This window comes from Terrapene carolina, unplaced genomic scaffold, assembly GCF_002925995.2.
Source record: "Terrapene carolina triunguis isolate 2854851 unplaced genomic scaffold, T_m_triunguis-2.0 Scaffold558, whole genome shotgun sequence".
Lineage (NCBI taxonomy): Eukaryota > Metazoa > Chordata > Testudines > Emydidae > Terrapene > Terrapene triunguis.
In genome coordinates this window covers 10961274-10984729 of record NW_020664909.1, presented here as the reverse complement: position 1 = coordinate 10984729, position 23456 = coordinate 10961274, and positions in this window count along the sequence as shown.

The window sequence follows — 23456 nt, the reverse complement described above, 5'->3', positions numbered from 1 at the left end:
AGAATTGTGTTGTATGGTGGTCACTAAAACATACTGTAAGTCAGGGATTCAGCCAGATATTAGCTCCCCAGAGGCAACAGCAAGGAAAATAATCAGTGCCTGGGCGGGGTGTGAAACAAGCCATCATCAGTCATTATCCAGCAAGAGAACTACAATTCAATGTCTGAGGCCACACCAGGGGAATTGCTCAACCTTGCCTGGAGACTCAGCAATGCCCACCCAGACATGCCTGGACTTGTGTTGTTCGGGAAAACCAGTAAAGTGCCTAAACCACTATCGCTTGTTGCTAACAGTAGTCAAGTTAGCAGGCCATACTGAGCCACTCTTGCTTATTGCTAAAAGTAGCCAAGTCAGCAGGTCGTAAATTGGTCATGCAGAGGCCTCAGCGTAACCAAGGCAGGAGGGGAGGGGGGTTTGGATGCCACAGACGGGGCAGTTTGACTCCGCATCCTTCCTGCTAAGAATGTTGACATTGCTGATATATGTATTTTAGAAAAACAGGAAATCTGCCTATATGTGCCCCCGGGAATGTTTGTCAGGGACCCAAGGCATAGACATTCTGAAAAAAAAAAACATATCTGGTAAATTGATGACCATAAGGAAATCTCTTGCTTGATCTTTAAAAACTACTTGCTTAGCAAGTTTTCTTTAAGGGATATGTCATTATGTTACTAATGTATAAATAAGGGGGAAAAGTTTGAGGTAACCGGACTTCTCAGAAGGGGCTCTTCAGGGATGCTCCCTCTGGATGCATCTTCGGGTCCCCACCGGCAGATAGAAGCCTGGCCAGCAGAAGCCTGTTCTGGTGCCACTCGAAAGCCATGCTCAGCTTCAGTAATTATCGAGCGTTGGGGGTGTTTTACTAACTGGTTGCAGACATGTGTAAGTGCTTGAGACTACGTAAAGTTTAGCTTTAAGTGAAAGCACACTTGTGTTGTCTTGTTTGTGCCAGCCACCTATCGGTCGGACGGCCGTGTCTCCCTTGATTTATTTCCTGACACCAGCTCACACAGAGTAAAAGTTACCAAGAGCTTTGGGTTGAAAGAAGCCCAGGTAACAGTGTTTTCCAAGCACATGGACTGAGGGTATAAAAGAGACACAGTGGCCACATGCGGAGCCTTTCTCCTGCCCTCACCTATGCTGCAAGCAACAAAGACACTGAGAAGAAGACTGAAGACTCCAACAGAGGAGACTGGCCCAGATTTAAGGGACAAATCTGTATATTAACGATTGCAATATTCAGTGGGGTGAGAAAAAACTGCTTAATCTAGATGTTGCCCAGTCTAATTGGGTTGAGAGTTTAGACTGCGTGCTTATATTTTATTTCTTTTGGTAACTAACTCTGACTTTTTGCCTATCACTTAATAGCACTTAAAATCTATCTTTTGTAATCAATAAACTTCTTTAATTGTTTATCTTTACCAGTAAGTTTGCCTGAAGTGTGTGGTTAAATCTGCTCAGGTTTTGCAAAGGCTGGTGTATATCCACTTTCCACTGATGAAGTGGTGAACAAATTAATAAATCTGCATTGCTCATCTTGAGCAGTGCAAGATGGTATATTCCTGATGTATAGTTCTGGGAGCTGAGGGGGGGGAGTTTGGCTCTGGTGCCATTCTCTGTGTGATTCATGAGTGGCTCTGGGAGCATTCATGCAGTATAGCTGGGTGTGGGGCTCCAGATGCGGTTGTACTGAGTGATAACAGCACCTGGAGGAGTTTGCTGCTGATCACTAGCAGGCATTGTGAGAGACAGCCCAGGGGGGATCCTGTCACACAGGGCACTCCCCGGAGAGTTGGAAGACTCACATTCAAGTTCCCGCTACATATCGGGCAACTTGAATCTAGGTCTCCCACATCCTAGGTGAGTGTCCTAGCCTCTGTGCTCTTGGCTAAAAGGGGGCTGCTGCCTTTGATTTTGTGAATGGTGTTTCCAGATTTCATTTGCTTTTAATAAAAGCACAATTAAAATTACCCAGAAACTAAACTAAAGGTTTATTTCAACCAAAACCAATGTTGTGGGGTTTTTTTGTTTCACCAAGAAAACCAAAATATTTTCACTTTGGATTGATGCAAAACAAACAAACAAACGAAAAAATTAAAATGTTTTTCATGTCAGCCAAAGAACTGAAGAATCATTTATTTGGACTTTTCTACCCAAACCACATCTAATTTCAATGGGATTTAGCCACTTAACTCCCTCTGAAACTCCCAGTTTAAAAGCATGTCTACACTACAAAGAAAAACCCACAGCACCAACTCTGGGTCAATTGAGTTGGGCTTGCAGGACCCAGGCTCCAGGGATAAAAATAGCCATGTAGGTGTTCCCACTTGGGCTGGGTCTCAGAACTCGGGTTCCAGCCTGAGCTCAAACATCTACACTGCTATTTTTAGCCCCACATTCTGAGCCTGAATTGATTGACCCAGGCTTTGAGACTCAGTGTCATGGGTCCTTAATAGTGGTATAGATGTACCCCAACTGTCTGTTCCAGTTCCTGTGTCCTTTTTGGTCACAAAGAAACATCCTCAATTTTTTTTTCTAAATAAAATAAATCCTAAACTTTTAGGAGATTTAATGACACCTTTCTCTTCTGTGCTGGTAAGTTCTGACCCTTTCCTCTGATAATAAAACAAAAACCTGTCACTGAAATTTTAAGCTCATGGAAAAGAAACCGATACCATACACATGCTCTCTTGAATGAAGCTGTCTAGTCTTGTTTAGTTGTTACCTACTTACTTTTCTTTTATTACTACATTTGAGGCTCGTGTTACAACTATTAGAATGAAGCTAAGATGGGAAGACAAAAGCAGAACAAAAATAAAGTGTTTGTCATGCACAATAGTTGGAAAACTGATCATTGTTTCTCTGATTAGGTGTAATCTTTTATCTTAAGTAACCACATTTAGCTATGCCTTATCCATCCATAGAAATGATTTAAACTCTGGAACAAATCTAGCAACTGACAGTTACATTGTACAATTCTTCTGGGGTTCTCTAGCCATAATGGCAAAAATATATTAACTCCTTAATGCATATTATCCTTTGATGCATGCTTAGCTCCTATTACTGTTAATGGGAATTAAACATGCTGAAAGAAGGAAATATTCTCTGGTGTGTCATTTCTAAGACTACAGCTTTTAAGCCTCTTGCTTTATGAAAGTGGCTTATGTATTTTGACCAATGTTAAGGAATCACTGCAGCCAATTGTACCGTCTTACAACTAGGACTGTTTTGTGCCTTAAGGTGTCAGTAGGTAGCATGCGCATGCACACACAGACAAAAAGCTAAAATCTGTTAAAAGTTTTGGTTGGACAAATACTACCTGCTAAGGCTCATCTCTTCCTCAAATTGAGGCTGCCTTTGATCTGGGCTATAATTTGTTCTGTATCTTATTAGTATGTTGGCTAGCCACATCTTAATTGCAGAACTATTTTTTAAAGGCACATTGTGATAATAATTAAATAAATAAATTTGTTAGTCTCTAAGGTGCCACAAGTACTCCTGTTCTTATTGTGATAACATATATGGTAGCAACTACTGTTAAGATTTGGAATAGGAATAATTCTTTCTTGCTCTGTAATGTGTGGATCCTTTCCCAAAATACAGTAATTTAGATTTGTATTGAACTGTCTTGAAGGTATTTTGCAGGCCATTGTGTATGTGTGGCCATATATTTTGGATCTGAATGTGTGGTGGTAACCTACAATATCTACCTACAGCCACTTCTGCAGAGATTGCAGTGTTTGGAGCAAGCTTCAAGGGGTGGTTACTATGAATCAGTTTTTATTTTGTTAAACTGAAAATATTATACTCATGTCAGTTTCAATATACCTAGCGCTTTTCAGCAGATCTCAAAGCACTTTACTGATATAGATATTATTATAATGGTACCAGTCTCCTTTGTAATGGGGAGTGAATTGAGATGGGCATGAGTCAGAGTTGTTCAGACAACAAGATTTCTGTATATTTTAATATTGCAGATTCCTTGCAAGAGCCAAGTGGCAGAATCAGTGAGTGAAATGCATGCATGACCCCATCATCATGAAAAAAACCCACACAATATGTTTATTGCTGAAAAGCTACCCTGCAGGTTCGCTAAAACTGTATCACACTTACTGTAGAGAACTGACACCTTTTCCACACTCACTGAAGCAAATTTTTACAAGTGCTATCTTTAAAGTAGGGATAATTACCTTCAGCAGTGCCCCTATAATCAATAGGGTGACATGAACAGTAAAGACTGTAGGCCAAGTATCTATACTGTGCCTCTAAGAGGCACAGTATAGAACTTGCAGTCTAAAGAGAAAGGAGGCTTATGTGGCTTTAAGCCACTTTTGTGCCCTCCAGATCCTTGGCTGCTCCATGGGGCCAGAGTTATGTAAAGTAACTTCCATAAACTAAATTATGGAAACCTGTCCGCAGCTTCCTATGGGTAGCTCCATGCCATGGCAGTGCCACACAGAACTGCTGTAGTGCTCCATGCCATGGCCCCACCCATAACGTACCTATTCCTCCCTGGCGTATCTCCTGTGCCAGGACTTGCAAGGAATATATTGGCCAGTCTGTGGCTGTTCTTTCTCAGTTCCCCTGCCCTGGAAATTCTCACTTACTCCTTTCACATAAAGGGGCTGGAATGAGGGTGAGACTCTCACTCTTACCTTTCCCCATGCTATATTGCCACAGCTGGAGATCTATGGAGGTACTGGACCAGGAACCCCTTTGTGTTAAAGTGAAGGATACCCTTGGCAGGGACCTCTGCATGAAGGCTCTTTTTTCCTTGAATGCACTCTGCTCCCCCACACCCTGGTCTGAAGTAGTTTGAGGGTGCTGACCTTCAGAGAATCAGGAGAGTTGTCAGCTGCTATCTAGCAAGCTGATTTAACTTAAAAGGGTGTGTGGACCACAGTTGCCAACTTTCATGTGGTAAATAAGCACCCTGACTTTCACAATAAGCCAAAAATCAAGCTAATCCCATTTCAAAACAAACCAATCCCTAAGAACCCAGCACTCTATGAGACTAGATTCCCCCCGAAGTGCAATCTGGAACTGTGGTGGGCCCGCTGTGCATCCCTGACTCTCTCCCCCCTTGCTGGGACCCAATCCAAAAAAAAAAAAAAAGAAGAAGCAACAAGCTACAAGCCAAAAACTTACCAACAAGCAACTCACAAGCCAATTAAGCCAAAAACAAGCCCAATGTCTGCATTTTGGCATGTCTAGTGTGGACATGTGCTGGGGTGTCTGTCACAGAGCCACAGGATTGTTGCTCTGACCCCAGCTTTGAAAGAGCCTCTGGGGGGACCTCTTCAGTGAGTCAGACCCCCAAAGGGTTTCTCTTCCTTGGGAGTAAGTTCCAGGGCTTCGCTGCCTCCTTAGGCTGGACTTCTGGTCCTTCAGCATTCCTGCTTCACACCATGAGCTCAGTTCAGCGAGTCACACTGAGGCAGATCCCTGAGGGAGACTTGTACAATTTTAGGGAGCAATGCACCTCCGACAGCATCTGCAAGAACCTTCACACAGCAAAGTCAAAACAGAAGGGTTTATTAGTCAGCTGGAACCCAGCATAGAAAGTCCTGGATTAGCATCGAGAAAAGAGAGCTTCAGCATAGGCCTTTTCAGTTAACCACAGCCCCAGCAAAGCAATGTTCCTCCTTGGCTCCGGCTTTGTCTCCCCCCACCCAAGTCACTCTGTCCAAATTTCTGAGCCAATCCCACCTGGACCCTCCTCAGTGCTTTGTTCCCAGCTGGTCCAGCATGGCTGAAACAGCCTTTCCCCACCACCTAGTTATCCATGCAGGACATAAGGTAAACTGAGGTACACACACAGTATTCATACAAAATATTTACAGAAAATTCCCACTACTTTAGTGTCAGTCCCACACAAGCCCTGAATAGATTAATGTGGGCTACCAGGGGTCAATTAACTTTAGATACTGCACTTTGAGGGCAAGCAGGGCTTAATAAGGCCTAATGGCAGATGAAGACCATCTGGGGTAGGAGCTGGGACAGGATTACATGCCAGGAAGTGAGATCATGAAGAGATTGCAGGGAGGAGGTCTGCAGTTATTCCCTAGAAGGAAAGGGAATTGATCAGGAACAAAGAGGAGATCCAAGGGGAGAGTAAACCCTGGGCTCCTGCTCTGGACTAGGCAGTCTAATAAGAGGCCTAGAGAGGTGAAGTAGCCACGGGGAGCAGTGGAAGCTCTGGGGGTAAACCCAGAGAGATGCAAGGCAATGGAGAGGTGGGGTAGGAAGGAGCCCAAGGAGACAACAACACGATCTGGGACTAAGCAGACCTAGGTTGCTAGTCTTAGGGTTCCTGGGCTGGTACCCAGAATAGTGGGTGGGCTCCATTTTTTCTACTAGCCATTGGGAAAGTGGCACAGGACCTGGAGACTTGGAACAGAAGACTCTCTGAGACAGTGATGGGACCTTGTTATTCCCAGAAGGAAGGGGAACTATATAGTGACCTGGCCGGAGGTCCAAGTCATGAATGGGGAGCACCCTCAGTAACAGAGAGTGATGGGGCCACAGTGCAAGCAACCGATGGAAGGGGGTGCCAGACAGGGCAAGAGTTAATTCCCAGATGTAGCTACAAGGAGCCGCCCCTGAGTTGAGTGAATCTCTGCACAGAACACCATCTGGAAGATGGACAAAATTATCTGCATTGTACCTACACTATGCTTTTAATGAAAAGAATACAACTTGCTTTTAACATTTTGTCAGAACACCTGGTGGTTTAATTAGATATAGTGTTATGCTCAGTTGTGGTCCACCATGTGTTTAATGCACATTGGCTCTGTCAAGGAGACTGATTCTTCCAGTACAGTGTGCAACAATTCTCCTAACTGAGTCCTCTTGGCCCATTGTCCAGTGCACAGTGTACTTCGGGGTATAAAAATGTAATAAAATATTTCACAAATATGTGCAGTGTATAGATGATCATTTGGCTTTTCTTCAGTATTGTTCTTCATCTGATTTTTTTTTCCTCTATAGGAACATTGAATAAACATTACATGATCTATAAGAAGGTTGCAGGGTGAATGATATAGATGCCTACAGTGTGGTTGTCTGGCATAGATTGAAGAGGTGATAATTAGTTAGCCAATTTGTCCTCTCTCTAATGTAGGTGGTTAAGGGTGGAAGAATGACCTTCCAGGCTAGCAGAAATAGAAGTAAAGTGAAAACTAGAATCCTGCAGTTGAAAGCTGACAAATTGATTCTTCCTGGATAGAGATGTCGCAGAGGTGTAAAATAAGAAGTTTTTTTTAAAAAAACAAACAAAACATTTTTTTAGTGTCCATTTTCTTTATCAGCCCATGCCCTCTGTTTCTGGGGCAATAGTCAGAAATGTCACTGGCAGCAGCTGGTCTCTGAGACTGAGAACCCTCACTGTACATTTCAGCTGATGGCCTCATGCTGAGATTCACAAGGGCAAGGTTAGAAAAACAGTTACAGTTTGAAGCAGCTTTTTCATGTCCTTCAAAGTGCAGTATTTTAAGAAAGTTCTTTAAAAAATGTTCCACTTCTCATGTTTTAAACTTTTTTTTAAAGGGCACTTGTCTTAAAAAAAAAAGTCATTTTTATTTGCTGTAGCAAATTTGCAAGTAGTTCTCTGGGGCGGGGGTGGGGGAGAGAGAAAGGAAGTGGTCCAAGGCAATGGTTCTCAACCTATTTACCACTGTGTGCTGCATCCCTGTCTACCATAGAATTTTTCAATATGTTAACAATTACATAGTAAAGGTGACATTTTTTCCTAGTGTAGACATATACCAAGATGAAAAGAACAGCGGACACTGTAAAACCTAGTTTAGTGTAGAAGCTGTTTTAGTAGATCTGCTTTGGATGGGCTTGGTGGGAAAAGGGGAAGGACTCTGGTGGGGGTGGGGAGGAGGAAGTTCTGCCTAGCACTGAACTTCTCATATGCTATTTTAATTGGAGTGGGCCTGATTCTCAGTTACCCAAAAGCCTCTTTATACCTTAGTTCCCCATCACATTACATTAAAGAGTGTGAGGCATTCAGGTGCTATGTTAAAGGGGGGGGGCATTTAAGTACCTAAGGTAGATGAATGGAAAGTATAGATACAGAAATAGTTTACTCTTCTGCACTAATGTTAAGCTTTCCACTTTTATTCCTAAACTTGTTCTTTACCTGGAGAAAGGAAGTTCTATGCCAAATATTTTTCCTTTCCATTCTGAGAGGTGGAAATATCAAACACCTGCCTGCTGAATCTTTTCAGCATCACTGAGAGAGTTTATTAAATAAATAAAAGCTACACCCATTGTTAATATTTTCTGTGCCCTACTTAATAGTTTAACTGTGAGCAGCTATTGATCTTGAGGTTTATTATCAGAACTCTTGTAATTTAGGCTCTTTCTACACAATTTTGTCTTTTATTCAGATTGATTAATTTGAGTAGCAGGCAAGGAGATAGAATCCCCCACTGTTTTCAATCCATTTTTTTTTCTACCAATAAAACGGAATGCAGAGAGGAACAATATAAGATTTGTCTTCTGCACCATCAGCTTTCATGTAAACCCAAAGGGACAACTTCTATATTAAGCTGAAAGATTTCTCTGAAGAGAATGATATACTAGGACAAAGTTCATAGGGTTTTCATCCATTAGAAACAAAGTTGTATCAGCTTCCTAAAGGGGATGACTGTGTCTTTCTTTCTTGGTAATGGACTGCTGGCATGAGTAACGCCTGTGATGTTTTTTTATATATATACTGAGTTCTTTGAATCATGTTTCTCCAAGCAACACATTTATAGCTTTATTCTTGCAAAGAGCTTATCTGTTTGGGGAGGATCTTAATTTTCAATCTTTTCAACCCATTATTTCCACACACAAATCTCAGCATTGAAAGCTTGAACTATTTGTTTTGACTACTTCATAGTTATGACTGTCAGTTGACCAGGATAAGGGTGGTCTATTCGTTGTGGTCCAGACAGCAAAACAACACAAACACCTCTTGTCCTGTGCTGCTCCCCAAGAGCAGACTTAGCCCTTTCCCCTCCACTGCAATGCAAAGTACAGAGGAAACTGAGACACACATAGGCTTCATAAGAATATTACAGAGAATTATCACTTCTCAGTTCTGCAGTGCAGCAGTGAAGTGGTTTGTGCTCTCTCTGTGGCCAGAGATTTTAGTTGTCTCAGCTGCTGGTATAATTGCACCTCTGACCCCCCTCCTGATTGCTTCAAGTTTACCCTTCTCAGGTGTCAAGCCATCATCTGTGTCTTGGGGTGGAAGCACACGTCTTCAACTCACCAAGTCCATCTACACTACAGCTCAAGGTGTAACACACTAGCACTGATTGAGCCAGCATGCTAAAAATAAGCAGTGCTAGATGTAGCATCAGGGGCAGTGGGTCAGGCTAGCCTCAAGCGTACAATCCTGTCTGAGATGCAAGTGTACTTAGTCAGCTAATTAGAACCACCATAGCTATACTGCTATTTTTAGTGTCTTAGCTGAATTAAAGCTAGAATATGTACAGCTACCTGAGCCAGAAATTACACCTCCACTTGCTCAGACCGGGCCTTGACTTGAAGTCCTTTGTGATCAGCAATGATAATGCAGGACTGTGGAGGTAAACTTCAGTAACCAAACAGCTTTCTTACATCAAAGTAGGATTCAGAACAAAAAATGTTTGATAAAAGAGGTCTTAAAACAATAAACCAGCCAATATGCAAACCTGCTTCTCCGTATTCCCTGGATCTGGGGAAAGCCCAACTTTTTAGACACCATAGCAGAATTTATCTCTGTCCAAAAGTGTTCCTTTTGCAAAAGACTCCCTACCTCATCCCCTTTCCTATACTGAGAAGTGCTGTTTAGTGTCCTCTTGCTCTCTGGCAAAAGAAGGCTTGTGCCTTTGTTGGAGACAGGATATAAGCTGCTCTAAGTAAATAGCTTCTCCCATTTTCTTATCACTGCCTCCCAGTGATTCATAGATTCCAAGACCAGAAGGCACCATTGTGATCATCTAGTCTGACCTCAGGTCACAGAACTTCCCCAAATAATACTTAGAGCAGGTCTTTTAGAAACATCCAATCTTGATTTAAAAATTGTCAGTGGTGGAGAATCCACCATGACCCTTAAGTAAAGTGTCCCACTGACTAATTACACTCACCATTAAAAAATATGCCTTATTTGCAATCTGAATTTGTCTATTTTTGACTTCCAACCATTGAATACTGTTATGCCTTTCTTCACTAGACTTAAGAGCCCATTATTAAATATTTGTTCCCTATGTAGGTAGTTATAAACTGTAATCAAGTCACCCCTTAACCTTCTCTTTGGTAAGCTAAATAGATTGAGCTCTTCGGGCTTATCACTATATGGCATTTCTTCTAATCCTTTAATCGTTCCTATGGATCTTTGCTGAACCCTCTCCAATTTATCAATCTTCTTCTTGAATTGTGGGCACCATACTTGGAAACAGTATTCCAGCAGCAATCACTCCAGTGCCAAATACCAAGGTAAAATAACCTCTCTACTCCTATTCGAGATTCCCCCATCTTTGCATCCAATGATCGCCTTAGCTCTTTTGGCTACAGCATTGCAGTGGGAGCTCATGTTCAGCTAGTTGGCCACCATGACACCCAAATTTGTTTTGAGAGTCACTGATTCCCAGGACAGAGTCCCCCATTCTGTAAGTATGGCCTACATTCTTTGTTCCGAGATGTATACATGTACACTTAGCTCTATTAAAACACACATTGTTTGTGCGTGCCCATTTGACCAAGCGATCAACTCGGAATCTATCCTCTTCATTCTTTTACACTCCCCCAATTTTTGTGTCATTTGCAAACTTTACCAGTGATGATTTTTGTTTTCTTCCAAGGCATTGGTAAAGATGTTAAATAGTGTAGGGCGGGGGACTGATCCCCGTGGGACTCCACTGGAAGCACACACACTCAACCATGATCCCCCCCCCCAGTTACATTTTGAGACCTATCACTTTCCATTTTTAATCCATTTAATATGTACTATGTACCGTTAATTTTATATTGTTCTAGTTTTTTTAATCAAGCTGTTATATGGTACCAAATCAAACGCTTTACAGAAGTTCATGTTTATTGTGTCAACACTATTATCTTTATCCACCAAACACGTAATCTCGTAAAAAAAAAAATCAAATTAGTTTGAAACTGTTTTCCATAAACCCATGTTGATTTATATTCATATGCTGGGTGTTTGCTTAGATATAGCTATTGTCTTTTTTCCTCACAACATCCTATTAAGCTAGATCAATATAATCATACAGAAAAGTCTTATAACCTAGTATACAATAACTTTACCTCACTGCCCAGATCACAAATAGTGTTTATTACATATTAGTGCCACATCTATTACAACAGCATCTAGCACAATGGGACTGTGATAGCACTTCACAGTGCTATTCTCATTAATAATAGAATTCATAGGGCCTCTAGATGCAACCACAATACTAGTTTAAATAATAAAATGACAGTGTTACAATGAGTTCATTGTGTATAGACAAACAAGATTCTTGATGGAAAATGGCCTTTTTGGGGAAACGTTCATTTTTCCCTGAATTTTCATTTATTTTTAAATTTTTAATGAAAAGCTAATTAGTTTTTGTGGTGTTCAAAAACCTAAAATGACCAAAACCTGAGAAATATGTGCTATTTGAAAACTGAGAATTTTTGGCTTTCAATTATTTTGTGAAAATGGACATCTTCACTTTATTTTTCCAGCAAAAATGTCTTCATTGAAAAATCTTACCATTTTCTGCCTGGCTCTAATATGAGCAGGTATGCCCTGTTTTGAGGGTAGTGGGAAGCTGCATGGCTACAGTATAAGCTAAAGGAGGCATTACAGAAAAGCATTATATGGAAAGCAGATGTAGCATATTCACTGCTACATCCCTTAAGGGAATGAAGCGTATGCTCCCCTCTGCAGCTTGCCAGCTCTGCTGGTCAGTGCAACGGAGAGTGGGACTGAACTATTTCCTTCTCCACTTTTGGGATGGTTAGCAGTATCTGCCTTTGCAGGTCCCTCCTATTGTGGGCAGCCCCCCTTTGGCAAAGGCTGGGCAAAATCTGATCCAAAATTAAAAAGCAGAATTAAGAGTTAACTGCACACTGAGTCTGTAAAGAGCCTTTTTAGGATAGTGAATTGTTTGTTGTGGTGTAGTTGTGGTGTAATACACCATGGCATGGCTAGGGTATGTTACCACAATTCCCTATTCCCATATTGACATGGGTTTCTTTGGAGATGGTAATGGCTGCAGCTTCATGCAGTAGTGACGGCAAACTAAAAATAAAAAATTACAGGTTGCCTAATTGGTGGGGGCCCCTGGGCACGGGCCCCCTTGGCCCAGTGGCTAATCCGCCACTGCTCTCAAGAGAGGGGCAGTAGTTGTATGGGTGAACTAGACTGAGGCATGTCTACACTATAGTGGCAGAACTATGGTGCCGTTGCTATGTCCCTGTACTGCCATAGTATAGACCATTCCTACAGCAAAAGAATAGGTTCTTCCATTGCTGTAGAAATTCCACTTCCCTGAGCAACATTGGCTAGGTCAATGGAATCATTCTTCCATCGACCTAATTGCATCTACTGCAGGGGTTAGGTTGGCATAGCTATGGAACTCAGGGATATGATTTTTTCACATCCCTGAGCTCCATTGCTATGTAAGTCTAACTTTTAAGTGAACTCCAGGCCTGAGAGGCAGGCCTGGGGTGTCTGAAGAAGTTAAGCCTATCTAGATTACCGTTATGGATTGGTAAACCTTTACATAAGAAACGTGTGTAGCCTGGTTTGTTTGTTTTTCAATCCTTTTCTTCTCTTATATTTTGTTCCCACTGCATACAGGGAGTACTTGTGCTTTAAGAATGCTCTCTGATCACTGTATACCACAGGCCACAGACTACTGAAGGGAACTGCCTTGCTAAGTGACCACAGTTGATACACAAGGTACTGTAGCTCAAGGCCTTGTGTAGGAGTGAGAAACCATGAAATTATACCCTGAGATAAGTAACGGCAGGAGCCCTAAGACCTTGGGATGAGGGGTGCACTCCAAGCTCAGGAAAGGGGCAGAGGTCCACTTAGCTTTGCATCCATGACACTTACACTCACAATCAGGCAATCCATAACCTTTCAAGTAATTTCTCTTGTGGCCTCCTTCCTCCCTCCCTCTACCCATTTTTGTGTGCGTGTGTGTAGCTGAATTGAATACAGCCCAGAGTTTGAAGGGGCAGCTGCAATGTTATGGTCCTTGAGAGAAATTCTGAAGGGCAGATACTACTTACTGCATCCATATATTCCTATGAAAACAATTCCTTCTGGCAGCTGCAGGTCAGTGCGACACAGCATGCAACCTCCCAATTTTTCTTTGGTTGGCCTAGTATATAATGTGCATCACCATTGTGTATGCATATCAGTCAGGATAACAAATAATGGGATTTATGAGCATGTCTCCTACTTACTGCTTTGAAAATGTACCCCTCAGACTTAAAAGGAGAGAGGCAGTAGCATGGTTTGAGAATTACTATAATTGGAAATGTACCCCTGAGGCTTGAAATGAAAAATATTACCATGGTTTGAGAATTAAAGCAAAGTTACAGTACTGTGTGTGTGTGTGTGTGTGTGTGTGTGTGTGTGTGTGTGTGAATATATATATATAATGGCAATGGCAATGCCAGTTTTTGAAGAACAGTAAATAAACGTTTTCCCCCCCTCCCCCATATATTCTTCTTCATCATCACACAGAAAGGGAGCATTTAAGATAACTTTTGGATACATTTTCTGTCATGCCCGTGTTGAGTAGTGAGGACCAAGTATGAGTAGTAAATGAAAACTGTGTGTGTGTGTGTGTGTGTGTGTGTGTGTGTGTGAAAAGTTCAGAGTGGAAGAGAAATCAAAAAGAACATTACAAAGAAGACACTAGAACTGTCAGTATCTTTTACCATTTCACTGTACATAAATTATAGATTGCTTTTATACTGTACTTGCCTGATATACACAAGAGAAATGGTATTGAACCCCTTTACGTCAGCACCAAAGAAGTGAAGAAAGATTTTTCTCAGTAAAATTTAGACTCTGTTCTTATTTCAGATTTACTTTCTGTTAAACATAGAATATACTAATATTCTACAGTATAGTGTCTGAATATGTAGAGAGGGACATAAGTTATCTATTCAGGAATCACAAGATTATTATATTCTGTACTTATGACACTTCAGGAGTTAGAATCAGAGAATCCTTTGGGTATGAAGGTGTTTTTTATTGGGTAATCTCCACACCAGAATTCATTTAATTAGTCATGATGGATCGGTGTCAAGTTTAGCTTTAAATATCTCCAATTCTGCAGACCCACAACCTCACAAGGCAGGTTGCTCCTTTGTGTAACCGATCTTGCCAGTTCTAAAGGTTTTACTAATCAACATAAATTTTCACTTCTGCAACTGAAAAACATTATTTCTTGTTCTGTCTTCTTTGATTTTACTCTTTAACTATCACTTTGCTTATTTGTAGATAATTATTATATCTCCCCTCAGTTTTCTGTAGTCCCACTTCTACAGTCCTGATTCTGATCTTGCTTACCATGGCTTTGGACTTTAAGGGAGATTAAAATCAGCCGCTCTTTGTCCAGTTCACTTAACCATTTCTGTTTTGTTCTCCGAAGTTTTCATTCTTGGTTGTTCTCTTCTATTCTCTCCCTAATTTGACTGACCTGCTTTTAACCCTTAACATACCACTAAACTGGTAGCAGTCTCTCTTCAGATCAAGGGCTACAGCCTTGATCAAAGCTGCTGCTGCGGTGCAATGTGCATATCTAGTGGATACCCATATCCACAGAAATGACAGTGATATGGTGCTATGTGCCAAATATCCATCGGATAGTGGAAAGCTCAGTGGTCTGTACTGTAAATTCAGGTGCCTTTGTTGCCAATATAACAACTCAGAGGGAGAGAAGAATTTTAATTACTTTTAGAAACTGTAAAACTTGCCTAAAGTATCTTTTCTATCAGTCTGCCACAAATTTAAGGTTTAGTTTCTCACCATCTACCAGAGTTAGAAATGAAGCACTGATCATTCAAATCTTTACCTGTGTGCATAGTTATTACATGAGTATTGCCACATGCAAAAAAAAAGTTTGGATTGGTCCCAATGTACTGTATCCCTTTACAACGGGAAAATTGATAGCCTTCCTATAAAATAAAATACTCTGTTTCTTACTGAAAAGGTGTGCAAAGTATTAGTCCTTAAAGCTGTCAAAGAACTGCAACTTTGCACTGCTCCTCTTTAGCAGCTGTAATTTTGGAGGGATTTTCCACATTTTGGAGAAACAAATAAACATTTTTTGAGGTAGGCTGTTGTTGGCATGCATCTATAAGGTGTTTATAGGTTTGGAACAATGATAGAATTTAGCCCCTGTGGGGATGTATTAGCAGATAAGAATATGGGAGAAGTGGTCAAAGGTGCATGATAAATGTAGTTTCTCTCTTAGGGTTCCAAGATTTTCCCCACCACATTCAGTGTGTCTAAATTACCCCTGCTCTTCAAGTTCAAAAGCAGACCTAGTGAGACTAGTATGCTGACTCTGGTGCAGATCCAGTATGAGTCTCAATAAAGTTTTGATTATTTCTGAGATGTCCTAAGATGCCTGAGAATAGTAAGATTTTAATGTACTGACTGGTACTGTGTGTGTTACTGTCTGCTACTGGAGAGACTTTTTAAATTGTGTGAGGTGACCCTCAGGTGGGTTTTGAGATGTTGTAAACTGTGTTGAGAAACCAGGAAAAAGGCAGCAAAATTATGTGGCCCCTAGGGCACTAATGGGAACGAGTGAAGGATGAGGAAGAAGCTGTGGTTGGAATGTCAGAAGTGCTCAGAAGTGTCATAAATTCTAATGTTGCTGTAGCTTAATTAAAGCTTATAACCTGTGTCTGACATTCCATCTATTAAACAGTGCATGTACTCCAGAGCCACAAAACTATTTTTGTTTGGGGTCTCCCTTTGGAATAGATTTGGCTAGATTGGCTGCCCTTCCCCATGGTGTCCTGCATCAAACCCTGATACAACTGCGTCGTCATCTCCTCTCTATCTGTCAATCTACTCTCTCTTGTTTCTCCTTTTCAACCCCCTCTCCATCTTCTTCCTTACTGTCTTTGTTCTTTTACTTATAGCCTTTTTTATCCTGATGTTTGACCCCTTTGCTCCTCTCCCTTCAGCTCCCCCTCCCTTTGTTATACCTCCGACCCCAGCCCCACTCACTGAAAGAGTACATGCTTCTGGGTGGAAGTGGAAGGGAGGGAAGTGGAAAGGAGGGAAAATACATTGATTTGTGTCACCCAGAGTTGAATTGAGTGCTATAGAAGCAAAACAAAGAATATACTTAGACATGTGAGCTGCTTTTCTTTGTAGCCAGCTACATCAGAGGCCACATTGGGAGCAGTTGGATTTAAGGGTATTAGACATCCATCCAGGTTTAAGGTACTTGCTACCCTTGTTTAAGTGCTACAGCATTACATAATTAATTGGGGCTTGGGCTTATGCATAAGCCCATCTTTGGCTACTTCCATTGTAACAGCTGCCATTTAAAGAAAGCAAACAACTTTTTTGACCTTTTATTAAACACACAAAAGGACCAAAGAAGTAAAAGAAGTTGAAACTGGAATAATTAAGTTGAGTTTTCATTTTAACAATTTCTCTTATTCTATTTTCTTTAGTTGCATGGACTTTTATGCGGGAAAATTCCTTTATTGCCAGTTTTTAAATGCTCTTATGGAGGCAAAAATGGAAAGAGTTAATGTAGGTGGTTTTGAGTAGTTGCCATCGTTGAAATCTGATCCTTTTCCCTTTAAGACAAACTTACACAAAGGGTATGTCTACACTGCAGAGCTGGGCTTGAACTAGCATGCTAGAAATAAATGTAGCCAGGGTAGCATGAGTGGTGGGCTGAGCTAGCTGCCTGAATATGTATCCAGGATGTCTGAGCAGGTCTGTTCTCAGCCCAGGGTCACCCTTCTTCAAATCCCATCAAATTCTGCAGTATCTTCTTTGAGATGGAGGGCCCAGTACTGCACAGAGCTTTCCAGATGAGGCAGAAACATTGATTTTTATGTAAGATGTTATAATCATAGGACTGGAATGGACCTCAAGAGGTCCTCTAGTCCAGTCCCCTGCACTCATGGCAGGACTAAGTATTAACTGGACCATCCCTGACAGGTGTTTGTCTCAACTGGTTTTAAAAATCTCCAATGATGTAGATTCCACAACCTATTCTAATATTTGCCAACTCCTTCTTTATGCATTCTAACAGCTTATTTGCCCTTTTTGTTTGCCTGTAACAGCACATTGAGTGGAGGTCCTTTTTTGAACTACCCATGTCAACACCTAGGTCCTTTCCTGAGTTGATAACCCTGCAAGATGTAAGAATAGTTCATTTCCCTCTCCTCCAATGTATGTATTATTTTGCATTGACATTGAACTTCATTTGACATTATGTAGTTTAGCTTGTTTAAGTCTTTCTGAAGTTCCTCACAGTCCTTGCTCCTCCTGGCCAACCTAAAGACCTTTGTACACACCCTCACTTTCCAGATTATTAAACACAGCACCTAGTATGGAACCTTGAGGCACCCCAGTGGTAACCTTCTGCCATGGGGAAAATTTTATATCACAGGCTGAGCTGGACTCTGACTTTTTACCCACTTTGGGGGATACTTAGCAGATAGGCCTAATGCAAAAGAGGGAAAGTACGGATGGTCTTCAGAGAGACGCTTGTCTTTGCTGGCAGACTAAGTGACATGACTGTAATATGTGGCTCTGTGGCCTTGCAATTTTCTCCACCACACTTCCTTGTGCTTTCACTGAACTAGCCTGTTATCCCACATCCATCCATGTCACCTGCCTCTAGGCTGAGAAATGCTGAGCTTTATACTTTACGCAGTTGTACGAAAGAATCGAACACCATATAGCCAGTCTGTCCTAGAAGGCAGTATTTCTGGTTTAGTTCCAACAACAGCAGCATTCGTTTAGGGAGCAGGTTTAAAATAAACAAAAGGAAGTACTACTTCACACAACGCACAGTCAACCTGTGGGACTTGTTGCCAGGGGATGTTGTGAAGGCCAAAACTCTGACGGGCTTCAAAAAAGAATTAGTAAAGTTCATGCAGGATAGGTCTATCAATGGCTATTAGTCAAAATGGTCAGGGATGCAACCCCATGTTCTGGGTGTCCCCGGCCTCTGACTGCCAGAAGCTGGGAGCAGATGACAAGGAATAGACCACTTGAGGATTACCTGTTCTGTTCATTCCCTCTGAAGCACCTACCACTGGCTATTGTCAGAACACAGGATACTGGCTAGACCCAGTATGGCCGTTCTTATGTTGCTATATGGCTGTCTTTCATATTTTAATCTGTGCATCAGGTACAATTGATTGCACCCTGTACTGTGTTCTATACTGGGATGGGGAGGGGAGGGGAGGGGAGAGGAGGGGGGACACTACTTCTAGACAGTGAGGTCTTTAAAATGGTGGTTCTAGATCTTTCCAGGGAAGTACCATTGCTCAGAAAGCACTACAAAATGCACTGCAGGGAGAAAATATGGTCTGGCAAGGAAATGATTAGATGACTTACTGTCTCTTTTCCACATCATTGCCATATGATACTGTGGAACAACTATTCAAAATTGTAACAAGGACCTAAAACAGATTTAAGTGATTACGGTTATGCCTGGACCACATCAAAGCAGTGGAATAGTTAATAGACCAGCCCAGCAGTGGATGGAAAGGACATTAGGAGCATTTAATTGTTTTTAATAAAAAGACATGGTTAGAACGAATCTAACCTTCTGAAGGAATTTTGTCACAGTTTTTTTGGTTTTTGTTTTTGAAAACGTATTTACAGAAACTTCTACCAATCTGTGTCTATGATATTTATTTCACCACAAACTATACAGAAAGCAAGGCAAGAGTATGATTCATGAGTAAGATTTGTCATTTGCTGGAATAATTCCTCACTTTTCAGTTGCCATTTTCAGCAAATGTTCTTTGTCAATTTTGAAGAGCCTCAAATCTCATGGAAGTTTCTTAAATGTGCATTAACTTAGGGGGAAATGTGTGGTTTATTAGGCTAAGAAATAAGTAAAAGACTTAAAGAAACCTGGGCTAGATAGATTTATAGAAGACAAAAAGTAAAATTCAAGGTGTACTCTGGACCACCTTCTGCAATCTATGCCACTGTGGAGCCTCACTAAAGTCTTAGCACAACTTGCAGGATTGGGACCTTGGCTTGTAAAATAGGAACCCTGCTGGGTGGAGCAGCAGTTTCAGTGGTTGGCCTTTGTTAAGCAGAGGCTGTCTGTTGTGCTGTGCACTGTATTTTCTTCTGTGATGCTTTTTTGTGATCTGAATAAATGTTCATTAGGAATTTAAGAGAACTTGGCAAACTTGAGATACTTGTGGTCTTCACAGGTGCAAAGCCTATTAAATAACCATAGATTCTTGTAACTTCCCAAGGATTTCATATCTATTTTCATGAACATAACATTTATTTTTCATCCATACAGTTTTATTCTTACCTAATTGTGAACCTAAAGGATTAGTAAAAAGGGCACTAGCCATAGTAATTTTTATTCTGATACACAAAAGGTGTTTTTAGTTTGCATTTTAACTCCAGTTCTGCTCTGAAATTGATAATGTACAGAGCCCAGCGATATTATTACATTTTGACACTGAATTACCAGATACATGACTTGTCAGAGTTCATTTATGTTTCTGAATGTTTGGCAAAGACTGACAGCTGCACAGAGCTTATAATTCGGGGATGCATTACCTCAATGAAATGAAATAGCTTCCCCAGGAAAATATATGCAAAATTAAATCTTGGGGGTTCAGATAAGGTTTTTACTAATTCAAAAAGTGATTGTGTGCCAAATAAGAGGATTAATTTTAGAAGTCAGATAATGCCCGAGGAAAGGAGATATAGTGACTTGCCACCTTCGAGCTAAAGAAGAATTCTGGATTAGTATCAGGGTTCAGCAACTGGAAATTTTTTCTTCCTTCAGAATGGAAGGAAAAGGAAGATATTACCATCATCCATACTTTAGTCCATAGTGCACACCAAGAATATCAACGCTATGCTTCCAATACGTGTGATCCATGTAAGCTACTGTACCGGCATGCTGTGATGTTCCAGCAAGATAATATGAAAGCAGAAAAACAATCAAAACAAAAGAAACACTTCTGAGAAATTGAAGTAATATTGGTTAACAAACCCTTCTCAAAGACTTTACTGCTGCTATTTCTCAGTGTGCTGTGGCTATTATGTGCCACTCCAAAGCAGCCCTGCAAGTGATAGTTCTGACCACTGAATTATTTCTCCTGTACCCCTACCAGATGGTTGGTGTAGGACACATGGCCAGAGAGAGAGAGAAGGGGATGTGGTCTGGATTTCCATATATCTGTCTAACCCCAGGTGGCATTGGCAGCTGATTCAGATGAGAGCAGACTCAAAATTGCTCAAACTGACAGTAGGGAACTGGTCAGGTGCCTGGTGGCCTCTGAATTGGGGAGGCACAAAGGTTTTTTAGTGCATTTTGGTTGGGCAGAATGAGGAAGCTTGTTCTGCTTTTGCCTGTGTCAGAGTATTCATGTGTCTAGTCCATATAAAGGACTTCAGTCATCAAGACTGTCAGTCTATCACCTTTTGGCCAGCACTAGATACACTTTTTTTCAAAATGGAAGATGATTTCTGCTTATAAATCAAACACAATTGCAAATTTGTAGGTGCATGTTTTTCTATTTTTATCTATTATCTGGCAAACTGGCAATATGAGAGCACTTATATTACTATGGCTCTGATTACTGGATTTTCATCCCCAACTATATTAATTTGCAAGAAAAAATGTATGTCTGTTCATCAGTTCAATTCATGAAGGACAAAATATGATATACAGAAAATTAGAGCTATGGAGCTAGCAAACTCTCCCTCCCCTCCCACCACCACTACCACCACCTAGATACTGTGTAATTAGAAATGCTCATTTAGTGGATCAGTTCTCAATTATCCAGTAAGTGCAAGTATTTGAGTGAGAGATGGTCCCTTGTCTAATGTGACTGAACATAATTTAACTTAGAGTACATGATGAGATGTTAGCAACTGAAAGCAAACTGACAGATGACATTTCATATTCAGAAGCACAATTTATGTAAAACTTGCTGTGTGCAGTCAGGTGTTTATTGAAAGGAAGTTAGTAGATAAAATCAGAAAGAACTAATGCTAAATAACCTCGCTGTATGGATTATTTCTGGGGATGTCCTGTATCACTAGTATCAAAGCTTCAATTTCTTATAACAAGGTTTTGTTATGCAATTTACGAGGTCTATTTACTATAAGAAGTAATGTGGATAAGATTTATGTTGGTTATAACTGAGAATTCAGTTTATAGGTAGGCACATATCAGGATTCGGTTATTATTAGTCTCGTGTTCAGGAGGTTTGGCATCTGAAGAAAATCTCTCACAAATATCTTGATCTCCTTTTTTAAATTGTCTCAAACAATTTATTTTTAACAACTTTTTAATTACTCTTAGTTCTACTTGTAGATTATTTTCATATGTTGGAATTACCTCTTGTTGGGGGGAGGGGGAATTAGCATGGGGAAATTTGGGAGTGGATGGGACACTACAAAAACTAAAAACTAATTTCCCCATGCTATTTTCCCCCTACTGTTACTCACACCCTCTTGTCAACTGTTTGAAATGGGCCACCCTGATTACCACTACAAAAGTGATTTTTCCTCCTGTTGATAATATCCCACTTTAATTGAATTGTCTTGTTAGAACTGACCCCCCACTTGGTAACGCAACTCCCATCTTTTCATGTGCTGTAATATTTATACTGCTTACTGTATTTTTCAATCCATGCATCTGATGAAGTGGGTTTTAGCTCACGAAAGCTTATGCCCAAATAAATTTGTTAGTCTCTAAGGTGCCACAAGGACTCCTCATTGTTTTTGCTGATACAGACTAACATGGCTACCACTCTGAAATCTGTCATCTAGATCAGTGTTTCTCAACATGGGGGTTGCAGACCCCAGGGGGATTGTGGGATGGATTTAGGGCGACTGCAAGTGTAGGGTTGGTATTGGGGGTGGCAAGCAGGGCAATTGCCCCGGGCGCCATGCTGCAGGGGGCCCCACAAAGCTAAGTTCCTTGCTTCAGCTCTGGGTGATGGGGCTTCAGCTTCAGACAAGGCTCATAAGTGAAAAACAGGCTCAGGTATCACACTGAAATGTAAGTACAATATTTATATTCCAATTTATTTATTTTTAATTATATAGTAAAAATGAAAATAAGCAATTTTTCAGTAAAAGTGTTGTGACACTTTTGTATTTTTATGTACGATTTTATAAGCAAGTAGTTTTTAAGTGAGGTAAAACTTGGGGTACTCAAGAAAAATCAGTCGTGAAAGGGGTACAATAGTGTAGAAAGGTTGAGAACTCCTGCTTTAAGGTGTTCCTAGGACTGGTCCTGCTTGTGATATAAATATTGCATATGTTTCACCCCTACTAAGAAATGTGCACCTTTCACATCAGGAGGTATCAATGGTTTTCATGAATATGCATTTGAATATAGTTTCAGAAAAAACTCTGTTCTTGAATAAAAGGCACAGTGCATAAAAGGGAGCAAAGCTGCAGTGGTTATGGTATAATTTAAACATAATGCCTAGGAATTAGGCATGGTCACCTCCCTAGTCCTCTTCACTGCATAGACAAAGTCTTTTTAAAAAGTTATACTTTTTTCTTTCAGACCTTTTTGTTCTGCTACAATTGGTAGTATTAATGTAGACTAATTAAGCATTTTATACTGATCATTAGCTTTCATTTTAGATAGATTAATTTCCTCCAAGTGCCTTTCAAGTCTATACAAAGAGTAAAAAGATATAGGGCTTATTCAAACTCTTAAACTACAAACCAGCTCTCTCTTGAAATGTGATGTTGGTCTCAAAACTTTTTTTAAATTACAAAACACTTAAAAGTATTATGAGGCAATAGGTCATGCTTTAAGGTACCCACATAGAGATGTTCTCATGGCAGAAAGCGTGTGCTGATTTTGAAGCCATATTTTACCCTTGTTCACTGCATTTTTACTGACCATTGTTCAATTTGCTCTAAGAGACCCTGGAAAGTATTATTCTATAGAATGGAATACAGCTGCAAAATGAGGGCACAGAGCTCTGCTGTTTCTGTTTGAAAGTTTGGATGAATTATTTTTGACCGTTTTGCCTTTTTAAAAACCTTGTGTGTGTGTGTGTGTGTGTGTGTGTGTGTGTGTGTGTGTGTGTGTGTGTGTGTGTGGTTTTTTTTTAAAGTTTCTTTTTCCCATCCCCTAGGTAAATTCTTCCCTGGTGGTGGAGCACCTGTTGATGTATAATGATACTGATATTATAGATTCATAGATTCATAGATTCTAGGACTGGAAGGG